Source organism: Ixodes scapularis, unplaced genomic scaffold, assembly GCF_016920785.2.
Source record: "Ixodes scapularis isolate PalLabHiFi unplaced genomic scaffold, ASM1692078v2 PGA_scaffold1__304_contigs__length_218370807, whole genome shotgun sequence".
Classification (NCBI taxonomy): domain Eukaryota; kingdom Metazoa; phylum Arthropoda; class Arachnida; order Ixodida; family Ixodidae; genus Ixodes; species Ixodes scapularis.
Window position 1 is genome coordinate 170082339 of NW_024609846.1, and position 18658 is coordinate 170100996.

Below are 18658 nucleotides of genomic sequence, written 5' to 3' on the forward strand. Positions count from 1 at the left end.
CCGAAGTAGTTAATTACCCCAAGCAGACACTGGAGTGCTTTTTTTTGTTTTCTGATGCAGTCATTGATGAAAGACCGCTGATCAGACTGGGATTGGGCTTGATACAATTGCTGCCAATAATGTCTCCAAGAAATGCAACTTCTTGCTGGGCAAATTTACACTTATCTAAGTTGAATGTTAGGCCAGCTTTTTGAGCTCTCTGTAAAGTCAGTCGTAGGCGCTCATCATGTTCTTGTCTCGTACATCTCCACATGAGAATATCGTCTATATAGATTCGTACACCCGGCACTCCTTCGAAGATTTCATTTAGAGTCTTCTAGAAAAACCTCTGGCGCGGATGCTATGCCAAAGAGAAGTCTTAGAAATTTGTATCGTCCAAACGGTGATCCAAAGGTACATATTCTTGATGTATCATCATCCAAAGGAATCTGATGAGAGCCAGCTTTCGCATCCAGCGTTGTAAAAAATTGAGCTCCCCTAAGCTCGGCTTCAATATCCTCACGTCGAGGCAACTGATAATGTTCTCTTTTTAGCTGTCAATTAATGCGTCTAGGGTCCAGGCATACCCTTAGCGTCCCGTCTTTCTTTCTTACAATTACCAACGGACTTACCCAGCCTGTGGGTTCGTCGACTTTCTCGATGATACCGTGTTTCACCATTCGTTGATGCTCGGTTTTCAAAGGTTCGTGCAAGGCCAGAGGCACACGCCGGGCCGGCTGAACACTTGGTTGAGCGCTGTCTTGAAGAACCATGTGGCAACGACGGCTCACGCAACCCGTTCCAAAAAAAAAAAAGCTTGCGAATTCTTGAGGCACGCAGTTCTCCGTGTCTACATACCCAACCATATTTACAAGTCCGAAAGCCTCCGATGCTTGCAGCCCTAGGATTTCCTGGCGTCGACCCATTCTTCACAACAAAGAAATCTTCCGATCTTTTCATGCCATAAGCTTTAGTCGCAACGTCGAAATGCCTAAGTGTTTTATCACACCTCCGTCGTAGTTCCTGAGTGCTGCGTCACTGTGGCGAAGCTTAAATGTTTGGCCCACCTTTTGGGATAGCAAAAACGGGATCAGGAGACTATGTTGCGCTTTTTGGACTCCCACGGCAACTATGGAGAAGGAAGTGACGTCAACAACGCTGCAAACGCAGATTGGATGCTGATTAGTGAAAGTCGCTGATGACGAATTTCCTCAGAAGAAGCATCCAATCTGCGTTTTTTGCGTTGTTCAAGTGACTTCCTTCTCCCTAGTCGCCGTGGGAGTCCAAAAAAGCGCAACATTGATCTCCAGGTTTGCCTGCGATCTGGTGTCCACTTTAAGGTCGACCATGGATCGAGGACCGGCGCCCTGCACCAAGGATGCGGTGATAATCCAGTCTCTGCGGGTGTTTGTGGAACAGACGCTTGTATCCAGAATGTCGAAGTCGTCTGAGGAGTGTCGCTGTCAATGTACTGCTGGGCGGCGTTTTGCTGTTGTCCATCAGCTCGAAGAGCTCGCGGCTTCACCATTCCTAGCACTTTCCTGCCCTGACGCGTGCAATCCATGTCTTGATCTTCACTTCTTTCTGGTCGCTGGTGGATACAACAGTTTCGTTGAGTCTGCGAAGCTGGTTTCAAAGGGCAGCGAACGGCAAAGTAGTTCCTTTTTTCGCACCTGAGGCATACCTTGCCAAAAGCAGGGCAGGATCGTATCGCGTGCATCAAATTGCAGTGCGTTCATTTGGATGACGATGACGACTCTCGCAACTTCGCTTTTCCGTTGAGTCCACGGTCGCCGTTTCCTGATTCTCTTCCCAAGTCCAGTCTCGGTGCTTGGCCATTTCTGCTGCCTTGCAGATCTGAACTGCTTTCTCTAATGACAAGTCGACTTCCCGTAGAAGTCTTGCAAGAAGCTTCTTGTCCAGAATTCCGTAAACGATTTGATCTCTTATCATTCAATCATTCAGCGCTTCGAAATCGCACGATTGCGCTTTAGTTTTCTCGTACCGCAGAAATTGCACAAAGGGCTAACCTTGGTTTTGTTATCTTGTCCGTAAGACATACCTCTCGAACGTCTCACAATTTCTCGGGATGCAGTAATCCTCGAATTTCCCCACTAGCGTTTCGTACGCTTCTCTTTCTTCGTCTTCGGCAAAGACGAAGGTGTTAAGATATCCAGTGCCCCCTCTCCCGCGACGTGCAGGAACAGTGCTGCTTTCTCGTCATCGGGCTTAAAGGCATATCCGGTGGCCTTCAAGTAAATGTCCAGCCTTTGTTCAAATCTTCGCCAGTTCTCCTTGAAGGTTCCCTGTAAGACGTAGCTCCGCTGGCGGCTTCAGGCTGTCCATCCTCCACCGGGGCGCGAATCGGTTCCGCTCAGGTCAGTTCCGCTGGAGTCGGGTCCGCGTAAACCCTCGCCATTCCAAGTCGGCTGCGCCATGTATCAGATGAGCCTAAACATGACCGTTCAGTATCACTACAGCAGGAGGTCTGATTTTATTGGTGCCACGTCATTGGGCCTGGCCAATGCCCAAGGTATGCAGACTTCTGTATGTTACACAAATGAAGCGGAAATCTCAAGGTTTCAGATTTGAAGCCGCGCAAAACGCCGAGCCAAACGGCAAATAAATTCCCCTCTCAAAGTGAAACCGAAATCTGACGGATAGGGCTCCTATTGGCTGATGTGCATCACAGTTTCAAGGAACGAGGCTCCCATTGGCCGAGGCGCCTCAGCTTCAAGGAGAGATGCATGGCGCTACGTGCCAGCGCCAGAGCGCGCCGGGAAAAGGAAGCGTTTGGCTGGCGGAGCCTCCTAGAGAGTGCCCGCTCGAGCACACTCTGGAGCGCGGCGCGGGCTCTTCACGAGAACGCGCGCAAGAACGACATTTATGCTTTCGCATTCACAACTCATTAGAAGTGCTTCGGTGTACCTCGAGCTTTTTGGTACTCCAAATACTGAAGCCGGGACACGTAAAAGCGATGCTGTGACGTCAGAACCGGAAACGGGCATCTCTATACACGAACTCATCTCTGTTACGTCACAGCGCGGTGGCGGCGCGTCGGGCGCACTTCCGGTCTGGGGCTGTGTGCGGAAGTCCCCATGTGAGACGTGTATTCCTGCATTGTTTTCAAAGGAACCAGACAAAAACCCGCCTTCTCGTCAAAACGCCGCGACTGGAGCTGTACCAAAAGAGTCAAGAAAGTTTAAAGGTCAGTTTTCATGTGCTCGGTTCCTCCGAGAACGTGGATATGTGTCGTCAAAAAAGAAAACCAGACGCCGTTGGACCACGATTGCCTGGGCGGGAAGCACTTTGGGTTGAATTCACGGATACTCGTGGTCATCTGATTTATTTGTTTTGTTCCAACATGAACGCCGGAAAACAGCCAAGTTGTACGGACCACCTGCTGGCTGCGTTCAGTGCGTCTTCAAGTTGAAACGGCCGCAAGACGATCGAACTGTCGTCTGCTCTTTCAAACGTTTCTGCTTGTCGTCTGCTCTTTTAGACGACGCCGGCTCATAAACCAAATGTTGGCCAGGTACTTGCGATAAGAAGTAAGTGCCGGCCTCAAAAGACTTCCGAGTTTGAAGGTTGGTAAGCAAGCTCGATGTAAACAGGAAATACAAGGAGATGTTGATCATTGTTACCAGTGGCCATCACCGACTTGTTATGCCTGATTCACTTGGTCCGATTCTGCTTGTAATTTTTATTATCGACGTCGACCATCTCAGCTACGGTTCACGCTTTTGCAGCCCGAGCGCGTCGCGACTCAAAATTGCGAGCGAAATCTCATCATGCGATTCAGGCTTAGCGTACATTCTGCGGCGTCCACGCGTAATGAATCGCCGCATGTCACATTATTCACGCGAAGTTTTCCGGTGTAACAAGCCTCAGTAATTTCGCTGAAGCCGCTCAAGTAGTCAGACATTGCCTGGAAGACATAGAATCAACAATGCGAACGCGAAAAAGGGCAGGGGGACTTACACCGACGCCGACAACATCGCATTTCAATGGTTTGTTTACGGGCGACGGCGAGCTTCTTGCCCACACTCCATCGCGCATGCACGGCGCCGGTGGCGTCCACTAGGGTCGCTCCGGTTTGTTTGTAAACCTGAGTTGGTGTATACGTGTTCCGGTACACGAATTCGGAATACGTTTCAGTTTTGGACCGTGCTTTAGGGACGCTGCAGCATCCTCGTCGGCGTATGGACGCGTTACTGCCGAGGACGTGGGATGCCTCTAGAGCGTATAGGATAGGCAGCACAGACGTGACACTCCCCACTCTCTGCTCCAGTGGGAACAAAAGCGCCTTAATATAATTCACGCTTCGCGTTTCATCAAAGTACCAACAACCAGTGTGGTTCGAAAGCTCAAAACACGCGCCTCGAGAGCGTGATGCGTCACCATTCGGTTCCGATGGCCGCTCATTTTAGTGCTGCACTGTTACCAAGTCCCGTGTATTTGGTGAATATTTGGGGTAAAAAACACGCTATTTACACAAATTACATAACAGTACACACTGAGTAATGGATAATTCGTTCAAAAATCATGCGAGGTTGTAAAAAACTTTTTTTGGTTCGGTCATACACGCATAACCATGTAGCCGACCTCGAAAACACGCATCACCCCCGGCAATGACCGCACCATTGCCGGCTATCGAAGCACCGGAATGCTTGGGGACACACCTAGAAAGCACCGTGGACGCAAATGCCGCGGAAAGAAACATGTCTCGGAGACAGATATGCACCAAAAGCAATTACGCCATGTCGCGGGACGGTGTAATTCCGTGAGAGTGAGAGATAAAATTCAACTTCTTATCAAATATGGCTGAGTTTACATGGATGCGATCGTAGCGAATCGAATCGAGATTAACCGCCTATGATTGGGTAGACGAGGAAGGGAAAGGAGGATCGCGGGCGCGTGACTGGTCACATCTCGATTCGATGCGCCATGGTCGCATCCATGGAAACGTAGCCTATGACTCCCAGAAACATATGCTCGGCTTTAACTGGTATAGGTGCTCTGTTCAATGCCAACACTGGATCAAGGGACAGCCCTCGTCGAAGAGAAAATGGAACGCACACCGTTTTTCCGGATGAAAACCTGAAGCCATTTTCGTCGGCCCACTTACTGATCTTATTAATTGCTAGCTGCAGCTGGCGTTCACAGCTGGACAGATTACAAGAGGAAAATGATATCTGTAGGTCGTCGACATACAATGAATGTTCAATGGAAGGTGGCAGTATTTGAGCTAGGGAGTTAATCTTTAAAACAAATAATGTAACACTCAGGATGCCCCCCTGAGGAACCCCATTTTCTTGAACAAATGTGTCCGATAATGTGATGCCTAGTCGAACCTGAAAGGTCCGCCCAGTCAAAGAAGCTTTTATACAACGCAACATGCGGCCCCGTACTCCGCAGACATAAAGGTCTCGCATGATTCTATATCTCCAGGTCGTGTCGTACGCCTTCTACAGGTCAAAAACCACAGACATACAGTGCTGGCTCTTTACAAAAGCCTCCCGGATCCTTGTCTCGAGGCGCACGAGGTGATCTAGGGTAGACCGGCCTTGGCGGAAACCACACTGATTGTTATCAAATAGGTTTTGTTCTTCAAGAAAGAACACCAGCCGTTTGTTGATAAGTCTTTCGTACGTTTTACCGAGACAGCTCGTAAGAGCAATTGGGTGGTAGCTCGGGGGAAGAGAGGGGTCTTTGCCAGCTTTCAAGAGGGGTATAACATGTGCTCTTTTCCGGGATTCAGGGAAGTAAGCTCTTTCCCAGAGAAGGTTGAAAAAACTAAGCAGATGTTGTAGGGGCAGCTTACGAAGCATATCATAGTGGATGAAATCAGGACCTGGGGCAGACTGTTTCCTGATGTCAAGAGTCAACTCCAGTTCACGGAGCGTAAAGGGCTGGTTGTATGGTGTAGAGGTTGCCCCCGACATAACTATTCGCTCGCATTCTTCTTTCATTTTGAACTGTTTAAAAGTGGCACTGTAGTTTTCAGAACTCGAAACGCTCTGGAAGTGAACGCCAAGAGTATTGCCCAAGTCTTTCAGTGATGTAGGAACAGTCTTGAACAATGGAGGGATAATAAAACAGCAGTAATCCCCCTTGATCTTGCGGTAACGGTCCCACACCTCCTTTGCGGAGACAAAGCTGTTCAGTGAGGAGAGATATTTCGTCCACGATTTCTTTTTTGCTTGCCTTCTAGTCCAGCGGGCTTGAGCTTTTCGCCTTTTGAATTCGATCTTGTTACATACTGTGGGGTACCGTGAAACATTCTTCAGTCCACCATGGCCTGCACTTTCTTGGTAATTTCTCAGAGGTGCGAGGAATAGATTGTTCTGCAGCCTCACTTATCTTCTCAGTAACATAAGCTGTAGCATCATCTGGAGACAAGACTGATAATAAAGAACTATAAAATGTTGCAGATGAGCAAAACAGTTCCCAATTCGCTTTCTCAAGGCGCCATCACGGCGAACGTTTTAAAATAGTACTAAAAGCAGCAAGGCTCTCTACGACAATCGGGAAGTGATCGCTCTCGAATGGGTTTTCTAAAACCATCCAAGAAAAACAAGAAACCAGAGATGGCGATGATAACGATAAATTGATGCAGGTGAAGGAGTTATGTGCGAAACTAGAAAAGGTTGGAAATTTCGTGTTTAAAAGACAAAGATTCGATGACAATAAAAGTCGTTCCATAAGTTCTCCACGCGAATCAGCTCGTGCACTGCCCCACATGCTGTGATGAGCATTAAAATCCCCTAATGTGTGGTAGTTGGGCAATGAGCTTTTGAAGCTCACGCATGTGCACTGTGATCTGTGGCGGAAGGTACAATGAAACAACGGTGATTAAACGGTCAGTCAGAACCCCCACAGCCACTGCCTCGGGCGGGGTGTCCAGGGGCACCTCGGCACATGCCACCCCTCTCTGCACAACAACTGCCACACCACCGGCTGAATGAGATGGGCGGTCTTTACGAAAAGTGTGATAGAACCGTAAAACATTTGAATGACTGGAATTCAAATGAGTCTCCTGCAAAGCCAGAGCTATCGGTCGTAGCTCGCTAAGAAACAAACTAATGGCATCATGTTGCGTAGGAGACCTCGACAGTTCCATTGCATAAAAGAGAGATGACCCATCAAAATTATTTGAAATCAATAAAAAGTTGTGGGAAAAAGTGCATACAAATATCGGTGTGGCTGCCTTTTAGTAAAATCCCCTAAAAACGCATAAAAAAGTTAAAAAGATACCTATATATAGTTAAGCTAATTTTCTTTCGAAGCTAAAATCCGAGGAAAATTTCTTTTCTTTCTAGCATTGTCCTTCTGTCGTTCTGCGGGCTCACCCGCGGAAGAAGACAAGGACTCCGCTCCCGAAGGAAGCAAGTCGTCATCTGAAGCTGGACTGGCCTCTTCCATTTTCTCTTCCGTGGATACCTCTGGGCCCTTCAACGAGACTGCCTCGTCAAAGTGACCCGGCTTTCTCGGATTGTCGGTCAAGCGAGTGGGCTGTGCCCGGCCTCTGCCTGACGGGCCGGCAGGCACCTGAGATGTCTGCGCTGGTTTTTTTAGGGGTGCAGAGGAAACACTGCCTGCCTTCGAGCATGAAGGCACAGGAGTGGCAGTTTCCATGCTACCCTCGGTGGATGGGAGAGGTTCCGTCAGTGACTTATTGACCTCCATGGCCTCCTCCACCCCCTGTGTAGAGGAAGGAGGGGATCCTTTTCGGACTTGGGAGCGGGTGGGGTCAAGCACCACGCGAACCTTCGGGGCCAGGCGTTGCGGAAACGCCTTGGACTTCGTGAGCTTCTGTGGGGCACCTCAGGCGTCCGAGATCCCACAGAAGTCTCCGTAGGGGTGAGGGGACTGGGTGGGCACTCAGTTTCTCGAAGACTATACTGGGTACCCACTGATGCATTTGACTGCGACCTAGTCCCCCTGACGGCTGCCTCGGCGTACGTTCTCCTTGAAGGAACGAAAATCGTTTTCGTGCTTCAAGGTAGGTCAAGTTTTCCTTTGTTTTTAAGGTTAAAATTTCTTTCTCCTCTTTAAACTTTGGACACGATCGCGAGTAAGCAGGATGGGCACCAGTGCAGTTGATGCACTTAGGGGTTGAGCTGCCACACGTATTTGTTGGGTGATCTGTGCATGCACACTTTGCGCAGGTTGCTTTTCCGCGGCAGGTGGCAGAGCCATGACCAAACCGTTGACACTTGAAGCAGCGTCTCAGGTTCGGGACGTATGGGCGCACCTCACAGTGGAGGTAGCCCGCCTTGATACTTTGTGGCAGCATCGTGGAAGAGAATCTAAGTACTATATGTTTTGTTGGTCGCTCGGTTCCGTCTTTACGAAGCAGGATTCGTCGTACTGCCGTTATTTCTTGACTGGAAAGACCTTCCAAAGTCTCCTCGTTACTTGACTCTAGCAAGTCATCCTCGAAAATTACTCCTTGGCAACTATTTAATGTTCGATGTGGAGTGACGGAGACTCATAACTCAGAAATCTTGTTTAGGCCCAAGAGGGCAGCACTCTGTGTTCATTTTCCACTTCAACAAGCAAGTCACCAGATACTAGCTTCTTTGCTTTGAAGTTTTTGCCTACAAGGGTTTCTAGGGTTTTTGCGATCAGAAAAGGTGACAACTTCGCAAGAGGTTTTTCTTCTTGTTCGGAGTGCATAACAAGGAATCGGCTAAAGGTGTTCTGTACCGGTGAAGACTTATCATTCAGCTCTACTTCGGTCCGACCCCTTTTCAGGGGCCGATCAAAGGGTTTAGAACGGAGGGGTGCCATAAGAGGGCAAAGCATGTTCAGAATACGCGGTGCACCGCCCACGACCGAGCCCAACAAGGGATTAGGTAACGCACCATAACAAGAAGGGCTTGGCTGGAGACGTTACGCTAGCAGTGCTGCCGGGAAACTATACCCAAGTGTGGGTCAAGAGAGAGGTCTATTGCCACCCAAGGTTAACCAGCCGCCAAAGAGGGGTGAAAAAGGAGTAAGAGAAATGAGAGAGAAGTAAAAGAAACAGGAAAGGTAAAGATGAAAGATTGGAGGGAATAGTAGAAGAAAAGGCGACTAGACTGAATCATCCTGGCCGGGCCTTACCAGGACTCCCGTCTACGAGAAGCAGGGGCCGAAGTGGTGTATTGCCTCACCCGGGGGTCCCCGAAGGGTCCAAACCTACCCCGGGCTAGGCTCAACCACCAGGATGCCCTTTTCCTCGGACACGGGAAAGCCACACACAGCCAGACGTGGGCGGGCGAACCCGCATGGCTCGGGGTCCGTGGTGACGCCACTCACCAAACACCTGCTTTCACAGGTGCCCCCTGCGGGGAGGGTTAGATGCGTGGTCGGCGAGAATAAATAATTTGCAAGATAGCACCTACATTGCTTCTGACTTTTGCTTAGTTGCAAGTTTTCTTGTGCAAATAACTATCGGAACGCTTTTCCAGACGTTCAACCTAAGCGTACTTAAAGAATAACTGCCAAAAAAGGTGTTTTTTGTAAACAGCCTAGTGGGGCAAGCATGTCACAAAACAAATGTTCCGCGAAAAAAAAAATTTTTTTATCAATATTTACTTTACAGGACGTAATTTAGTCGGAGTCCGAACCTCTCCATGAAACTCCCGCTCTTTCGACTCCCGCGGAGGAGAAGTACACCCCGCCCCTCACTCTTGGAAATGCTCCTGGGTTGACTTGGCTGCGGAGTTGAACGACGCAGCGTCACGACTTCCGGTAATATCTGGCAACAACGCGCGTTAAACATGGCGCCGGTATTGTTTTGGTTTGACGGGACACGAGATGGATGGATGGATGAAAACGTTTATTGAGAAACAAATCTAAAAGAGCTCCGATAAACCAAGTCATCGCAACGCGGTGACCCTGTGGTAGCTGCGCGGTTTTCGAGCACATAGCGAAGACGTGACCGTAGAAGTGCCCCTGTGATGTTCCCGGAAGACGGAAAGTATCGTTCGTAATCGTTCGTGCGTGCTTTGAAAGCGAAGGGAGTCACAGGGTCCACGAGTGCGCAACCACAAGCCAAGGTTTACGACAGTTCTGCGTTGACTTCGGCGATCTCGTTCTGTTTGGTGCAACACGGCGATGCGACAAAGAAATGAAACGTTCGTGGTGTGTGTGGTGCGGTGCTTGAAAGTAGACACCCACACTAACACGAAGCGCAAATTGGTTGTTCTGGGGTTTCTGGGGGGTTGTTCTGGGGTTCAACGGGTTCAGTCCCGTCGTCGTCAGCTGATCCAGTCAAACTGGTCCGGGAGGACGCAGCGAGCGTTGTTAAAAGTAAATCTTCCTTCGTTCCGTTTCAAAATGTGGAAGATTCCCGACGTATACCGTGAGTAAAAAGCTGCGGTCGTTTCAACAAAATTACGTCGTTTTAATTGGACAATGGGCTCCGAATCGTTGTCCTAAATCTGCCGTTTTTATGCTTCGTATTGTTGGCCTGCGTTTGCACAGCGACGTGTTGCGCTCATCGTGCGCTATGAATAAATTTGGTCAAGATTTTCTACCTTCCCACAGATGCATAAACTGAGACCATTTTTTACGTAGTGAACATAGTGCTTTCTTATTTTGGGAACAGGCGTTGAGCATTTATTGCGGTACAATCACTTGAGTGTTCAGAAATTGGGGAGGGCGAGCAAGCTTTCCGAACTTTGTCTCTTTGCTCTCTGACCCTGCCCCTAGTTTCAAGTTCCAGTTGCAGTAGACATACCTACTAGCAGCCAGCAGGACAAACTGCTCTAAGGCAGGTAAAAGACTGGGAAGTCGGGACGGTGCGGACTCCGTTTTTCGCGCTTTTCGCAAGGTGACTGGGGAAGTGCTTTTGCAAGGTGTGCGGAATATGCGACCGATTTTGTTATGCCCGTCGTTTGCGACTCTCCAGCAAAACGAATAAGATAATCTACAAAGCCGCAATCACAAGCCAAGATTTACGATAACAGTACAAATTCATTCAAACTTTACGTAAGATGATTCGGAAGCCGAGAAAAAAAAAATCTGTCGGCTAGAGCAGAATTTGGACGTCCGAAGGCTTCTGTGGACGGCTATTACGTAATAACCTGACTGTGCCACGTTTTTTACGTAACAGCTGTGTCTAGTCGCGGACGTTCGGTGCACCCGGTGCGAATCTCGACGGCCTCCGGAGCGATATGACGAGAAGGTAACTGGACACGTTTGTCGCTACGCGAACGCCCGATTGCCTCCAGCCAAATAGGATTCCTTTCGGGACGACATGGCTGCTAGAAGGCTCGCTGTCGGGATCACTCATCCGACATCTCCGATAAATCGGCATATGCGCGCGCAAGCTCCACGCGAAAAAAAAAAAAAAAAAGCACGCTAAGCAAGCAAAGAGGAAAACGAAAGAACCGCACTATGAAAGCCAAAGCCCCGCGTCGCTTCCTATCACTAACACCTGCGACAGCTGCTAAACACACACTACTTCACTTCAAGAAGTCTCACTCACGTACGTACGCACCTGGGTCAGCACAAAACACTGATCACTTCGGCGAAACGACTAGTCGAGGTAGGCGAGACAGGCGGGAGCAGAGACTTCGGCGGCCATGAAGAAATGCGAAGCGTTTGTTCGTTATGGTATGACTCCAGACGGAAGTGCCCGTCTTGTAAACCTTTTGTAAAGAATAATAACTCTCATCACATGGGTTATTTTTTTAAGCGTAAAAATATGCCGCTCAAAAGGAAATTACAACATATAACAAAGGTTTCACAACCGAGATCTAAGCTTTCAATCAAACTCTTAGCCAATGAGAAGTATAGCAGCCAATCGGTGCAAAATGTCACGGAACACCAACTTTGTGGCGCGCGATTTAAAACGGACGAAATAGCCGCAAACTAAAATCAGTCTCACGCAATAAATATTGCTGTAATTTTTTTCTTTTTCTCGCGGAAAGTTTTTTTTTTTTTTTTTTTTACATGCTTGTCCGAATTAGGCTGTTTAAAAAAATATTTTTTTTTTCTTTGCAGTTACCCTTTAAGATATGTCAATTAAGAAGACCGCGCCTAGCATTTTCGCTACTTAGTTGCTAAAGAAATACAAACAAACGTCCCCTCCACATAACCCATTGGAGCGTCGAGTGCAGCTTCAAGGTGCAATGTTTAACCGAGAGGCTCCCTTTGACGTGTTCGAAGCTTCGCTGCAGCTGCTGAAAATTTCCTTCTGAGCATAGTATACAATCTCGTGTGGAGTTGGGCCCCACAAACTGTGGTGCCATCGGTCTTTGATAAATCCGGAGGCGGTGTTTTTCTGCCTTGAGAGTTCCACACACCGTGTCTGGGGGCCACCGAAGGGACAACACCGCAGAACAAACAATGTGAAGTAAAGAATGCAGACAAAAGCTACCATTTCCCCTTAATAAATGACCCATTTCAACACCCAGGTTTTATAATGAACTACCTCATTTTCCGATCTGTCACGCCGCCGTATAAATTGTACACCCCTATAGACGGCAGCTTTCAAGAAAGGTGTCGTACATCAGTCGCACATTTGTAGCTCACTTGTTGTAAAGTTGGTAAAGTCACTGCAGGCGCGAACCTGTGCCGCCAAGCTTCGTAGCGTCTTCGGATTGCTAGAAAAGCTGGCTGTTGGAGGTGCTGTGCCTCCCCTCCTTCATTGAGAATGTCAATACGGCGTACATTTTGCTGGCATAAGGTCATTTCGTATATAAAAATGATTCATGTATGTCGCACCGTAATATGAGGCGCACAGGCGAAAAAACAAATACTTCTACGGCATAAAACACGGTAAGTTACGAGGTGGATCGTGGGCTATCGAAATACTCGTGCCAGGACGGCGCACTATTCACTCGACAAACCGACGGCTCCACGAAGAGGGCGAAGCCACAAGCCGAGGTTTATGGATCACCCCAATGCCTCCGAAGCTCAACTGTCGGTCACAGCTCCTTTGCATAGTCGGCGAGGCGTTATCAAATCACCGCTCACCGAAACGTCTCGCTGTCGACGATGGCCCGCTGCTGACGGACACTCGCGCTACGGGCTGATTGCCATCGTCTAGTCGAGCGCCCAGAGCGCGCTTTTAGTGAGCAATCTCGCGCTCAAGTACACTCTTCCACGCCCGCCCGTACGGGAACTGGGACACTGTCGATGTCGTTCGGGTCCGATGAGCTTGGCCCCCTGATAGGGGACTCTGCGTTTTACGAGGCGTGCATTCGAGAGGATTGCTACTCATTCCCGGAGTAACGAGGATCCGCGGGTTGGTCCGGAAACGAGTTACTGCAAGGAAGACAGCCAAGTCAAAGCGGGCCACTAGGCCCTCGACGCCGCGAAATGAGAACGGTTAAGCTGCCGCTCCATCGGATGCCAAGGTTGAAAAACAAAGCCCAGATTGGAATGCCTGGTTCGAGGCCGGAAGTCAGGCTTGGGAACATTTCTTCGGGAATACACTCGTTCACGGCACAAAACGCGGCTTGTATAGGCATCCCATAGTGGACGGGCTAGATGTGTCCGGCAATAAACTAGCGTGTCTTTTAGGGGTAGCATATGGGTATGATGGCGTGCAATTCGCTAACTGTAAAACACAAAATAAAAAAACTTCGTTTAAATAAAGACCGAATAGCGTTTTATTCTGTATAGATAGACTTTAGCAGATGTTAGAAGCGCCTTAATGTAGCCTCGTTATGCCCCCCTCCCCCCCCCCCCCCCCCCCTCCTCTGAGCGCCCATGTAGCCAAGGCACCTTCACAGGCGAAGAGTACGCCCTTATAACCTCCACAGTCGCTCACATTACAACAAAATAATTGCATTAAGTAACTTTGACCGGCGTGCGCATTACGGCAGGACTCAGTGTTTCTTCTTGAATGAGAATTATTCTTCGACAGAATATACTGCCGGCATTCTCAATAGGACCCCTGCGGGGGTTGGATACAAAGCTGCAAACGAAGTTAACGGGAAAACATCAAACACACATATTTTATCTACTATTTCAAATTCAAGTAAGCAGTGTTCAGCAAGGGCCTCACCGGGCTTTCATTCGTTTATATAATGCTTACTTTCCAGCTTTGCCACCCGTAGCGGAGTAACTGTGTTGCTATCCAAGAATTAAAAAAATAGTGACTTCATTGAAATGTTGCAGTAAGGAAAAACATTTCCGAACGAAAAGTTACACGGGTCTCTTGAGAGGGACAGAGTACCAGTAATAGAACGTGTATGTGTGCGTCAACTCAAACACATACTATCAACCAATTTACACATTAACAAATAATAATAAGATATGCAAATTGTCGACGTAAGAAATATAGAAAAGTCCTCAAAATCATCATTCGTACCGTTTTTTTTTTTTTTTTTTTTTTTTGAGCATGAAATGCTTATTAAGGGGCTCTCTTTCAAAATTCCAGGATTGCTTTGTCTGTCACTCCGTGCATATTCCGAGAAATAAATGTTACCTGATATATACATCAGTTTTGTTTCCCGGTCAAATCTAGCGAAGTAATTGATTTCACGTTAGCTATAGAACATCACACATTACAGACACCGCTTAGAGCAACACCTCCTAGAAATAAGGCCGTAGCGCTCTTCTCGTGACGTCGCAAAGAAAGGCCATCGGGGGCGGGCGTCGAAGCGAAGGCAACGCGCGTGGATCGACTGTCGTAGCGCGCTTTTCGTCACATACGCGTGTTTTATTAGCTAAAATGAAAGCTGCATATTGCAACGGTCTAAGAAACACTTTATTAGACGGGCAAAACATTACACCACTAAATAATCGATGCGAAATGGCACGAGGTATGCGTAGAAGACGTCTATAGAAAAATGTGATTGTTTTAAGTAGAAAATATTGAGTCACGCAATTATTGCTGTAGGAATGCATATTTTATACAGAAATATTTCGAAAAAAGGGCGAGACACGCAGTGATTGGACACAGCAATACAGGTCAGTGTAAAATCAAGTAGACGTAGCTAACGCGGACACGGTTCGTCAAGTGTCACTTATGATCATGTAAGCAATGTTACCGCGTGCAGTTACTGAATTAAAATCAATGTAATTTCGATCGAATGAAAATATGGGGCCGACAAATCAGCTTGCGACGCTCATATAATCACTCAAAGCAGCGAGCTGATTAAATCCCGTGTTATTTAATCAAAATATATTAACTTTTCCGTGTGGCAGGGGTACTAAACTTACTATTTACAGTGAAGTAATTTAGTTCTCCCTGTGGGCTCGGGCTGCCTAAGTCTGCCTTTGCCCCTTCCCCGTCACCTCCCTCGTACGGTGCCCTCTTACGACGCGACCAACACGAGCAAGCCCCATCCAATCAACCCCACCAAGTGCATCGCGGCTTCATTGCATTCCGCGGAATGCCGAAGCCTGGTGATTTAAACGATAGATTCTACAGTCCACGACATGAATTTTTTAACGTCTTTTAATCAAACGTTAACGATCGCAACTCACATACTGCATGTTATGCGTTACGGGACTTTAGGGATAGAGAATTCCCTTCCCGGCTATCCCACTTTTTTCTGGAAAACGCCAAACAAACAAACAAAACTTTAGAGACAAAGGTTGCTGCCAATTCTTTTAACAATCATAACTCGCCGATTGGTGGAGCTCTAGCGTAGGAAAGTTTGCCTTACGGCTCCGGTCCCACGGCGGCCGTCTTGAACAAGCCATTAGTTTGCCCACTTGATGGTGGCACCAATCTATGTGACCTATATATGGTCGCTAAATAAGGGTGCATGCAACTCAAACATGGTACATCCGGCACAATGAAGGAAGAGGAGGAGGAAGCGAGCAGACAACACAAAACAACAACAAAAAAGGCACTTTCATGGCGCCTGCGCCATATCAACGTAGCCAAGGCTTGGCGAATCTACTGTGTACTAATTATAAAAAAAAGCACTGTCGGGGCTGCCGAAATCGTCCAGTCGTTGAAGTCGTCTATCTCTCGTACTGTAAGTCTGAGTGCGAGTTGAAAAGATAAGTACAGCGCTAATTTAATTATGGTTTATCTTCTTGTTAGGGGTGACAGCAGCATGGAACAGCCGTACACCCTAACAGCGGTTCCAGAAAAGCAGCAAAAAATATTCCAAGCACAACCAGGTGACTGGTGCGCGACCGCAAAAATCAGCCTGGTCCGGAAATCGGACCCGGGACCTCTCCATTCCCAGTGGAGCGCTCTACCAACTGAGCTAACCAGGCGTTAGACGTCAGTAGAGCAAACCGGTTTTATCACCTGCCACTGGAAATTGAGAAGTTCTTGGTTTGATACCAGGACCAGGCGGATTTTTTTCGGTCACGCACCGGTCACTTAGCTGAGTTTGGAGATTTCTGTTTGTCTTTTGTCCCATTTGTTCCCCATCTCTATTATTATTGTAATACTTTTCCAGCTCGCTTGCACCTTTGCCTTAATTGCATTATAATCATAAGCTTAAAATGCAGGCCTTTCATCCTTGTTGGTGTGAGACTGGAGGCAGCTGATAAAATCCGTTTGCTCTACCGACGTCTAACTCCTGGTTAGCTCAGTTAATAGAGCGCTCCACTGGAAATGGAGAGGTGCCTGGTTCGATACCAGGACCCGGCGGATTTTTTCGGTCGCACACCAGTCACCTAGCTGTGTTTGGAGATTTCTGTTTGTCCTATGTCCCCTTTGTTTTCCTAATCCAGGGATTACTATTGTCGTTCTTGTCCAGCTCGCTTGCACCTTTGCATTAATTGCATTGTAATAAAAGAAATACTAGTTTGCTCTTGTGTTATTTTCCAGAGTGCAGAGCATATACGTATTCCGTTTTTTGAAGACGTCTCGGCAAAGGAAGAGGAAACAAAACGGAATAAAAAACCAAAGGGGATGGAGCCCATATGCAGTTGCAAATTACGGGTCACTACAAACACATCGATTGCTTGCGTTGACGCTTCTCTTGTCCTGTATGTATGTCGGACAAGTCAGACAAGGCCCGCTCCACGGTTTCTATCGTTTTTTTTCCCCAATAGGTAGTGTTTTTTTAGTTATTTATTTCGGTCATGAGCAATTTTTTACACTGTCCCTACACTGACCCGGCTCGCTTTCAGCGGGCACCAGTGCACGAAAGTAATGTGCAATTAGGAGTCCTAAAAAAATTGTCTCAAATACTCCTCCCCTCCCCTTCCCCTCCCCCCCCCCCCTAAAAAAAAAAAAAAGAGAGTTCTGGACCCGCCTTTTATCCCCAGCATCTCACGCGTAGAAAAAACCGTGATGCGAGGCACGATAAAATGCTTCGAGAGTTCCGACGATGGAAAGCCGTCTTTTAAACATTATACTTCTCCTCATTCGTTTTGGGGCTCGAATTAATTGCTTTCCAGCATGGTGCGCACTTCTTTCTTTGCTGCATAAGCCTGTCTGTTCGGTAAACATTTCTTGAAATGTATATGCTTTCTATTTTATATATGTGCGCATTTATTTTGCATCGAAAACTCGCCGCTTTTTGTTGGCGTGTTTACCGCAATCACCTCTTAACCCTCAAAAGTTTGATGACCGTATAACACGAATAAAGATTCTGGAACACTTTCTATCAGCTAGGTAACCAAACCCTTATTTTATTCTTGTGACTTTCCCGTACTACTGAATTCTCTATCCGATCTAACCTATTTAAAGCTTTAGGACAACGCCAATGTCGAATAAATATGGAGCAACACCAATAGTATCTTCGTAAAACAAATTTAAAATTTGTTTTTCGCCAAAGTGGTGTCAGCACTAAATGATCGAAAACTCAATGTAACCCCGTAGGGAGCCGTGAATTAGGAATATCACGTGACAGGTGCCGCCCAACCTTGAAAGCGTCGCGGACTCCATAGCGAGAACATCAATACCGAAGACACACCAGCAGTGGCAATATCAACAACAACAAAGGCGCGTCTCCAGTATTTAGGGGGACAGGCTGTTTTAAACGGGCGTACGGGGAGCCCACACCACTAGGAAAACCCTCGCCCATCAACTGCTATTTCGGCTCGTGAAAGAGCCAGAATAGACGCTGCCGGAGAAGAGCGGGAGCTCCAGTGACAGTAAAGGACCCCTCGGTCACCCGACAGCAGACTAACGGGTCTTCTTGCCGTAGCGGATTCGACACGCGAAGATTGACGACGGGTTTTCGTCATTCCTCGTCGATGAAGACCCGTCCGTCGAACAGCTCTGAGAGAGCCACTGTGCTTCGGCCTCTGCGGAACCAGATAGGACACGATTGCTGCTGTGCCAGCATTCGGTTGGTACTCGTGTTCCTCGAGTGCCAGCCTACAGCATTTATGGAGCCAGTCGCAAGCCTCACTTACACTGTCCATGCATCGTGCAAAAGACAGTCTGCAAACACTGGCGTTCCTTGTATGATGGTCACATTGTTCATACAGATACCGTCTGCAGACATCTTGAAAACATACGTCTGAGGCTTCGTTCGTGCTTGAGGTATGCCGCAGATAACCCTGTCATACATGCGCGCAGCTAACCGCGTGTCTTTCGTAATATGACGTATAAGCAGCTTGACTGCGGCTTCGGGAATGTTGTGTCCGGCTCGATGACGTCAAGGCGTCACGTGCCACAGGGACGTCACCCCAAAGGCGCTCTAAATGCAGAATGTGGTGACTCGGCATGAAATGCCTCGGACTATATAGGCCGCAGCGTATCTTGTTTTTGTTCTTACTGATAATAAACGACCCACGGCTATTGGAG

At 47.9% G+C, this 18658-nt stretch overlaps 1 non-coding gene across 1 annotated transcript; it reads right to left on the reverse strand.

Annotated features, from left to right (window-relative positions):
- Nucleotides 1-16091: 16091 nt before the first annotated feature.
- On the reverse strand, nucleotides 16092-16164 carry Trnaf-gaa. Its single transcript has one exon. It is a non-coding gene; the product is annotated as a tRNA-Pro (tRNA).
- Nucleotides 16165-18658: the final 2494 nt, after the last annotated feature.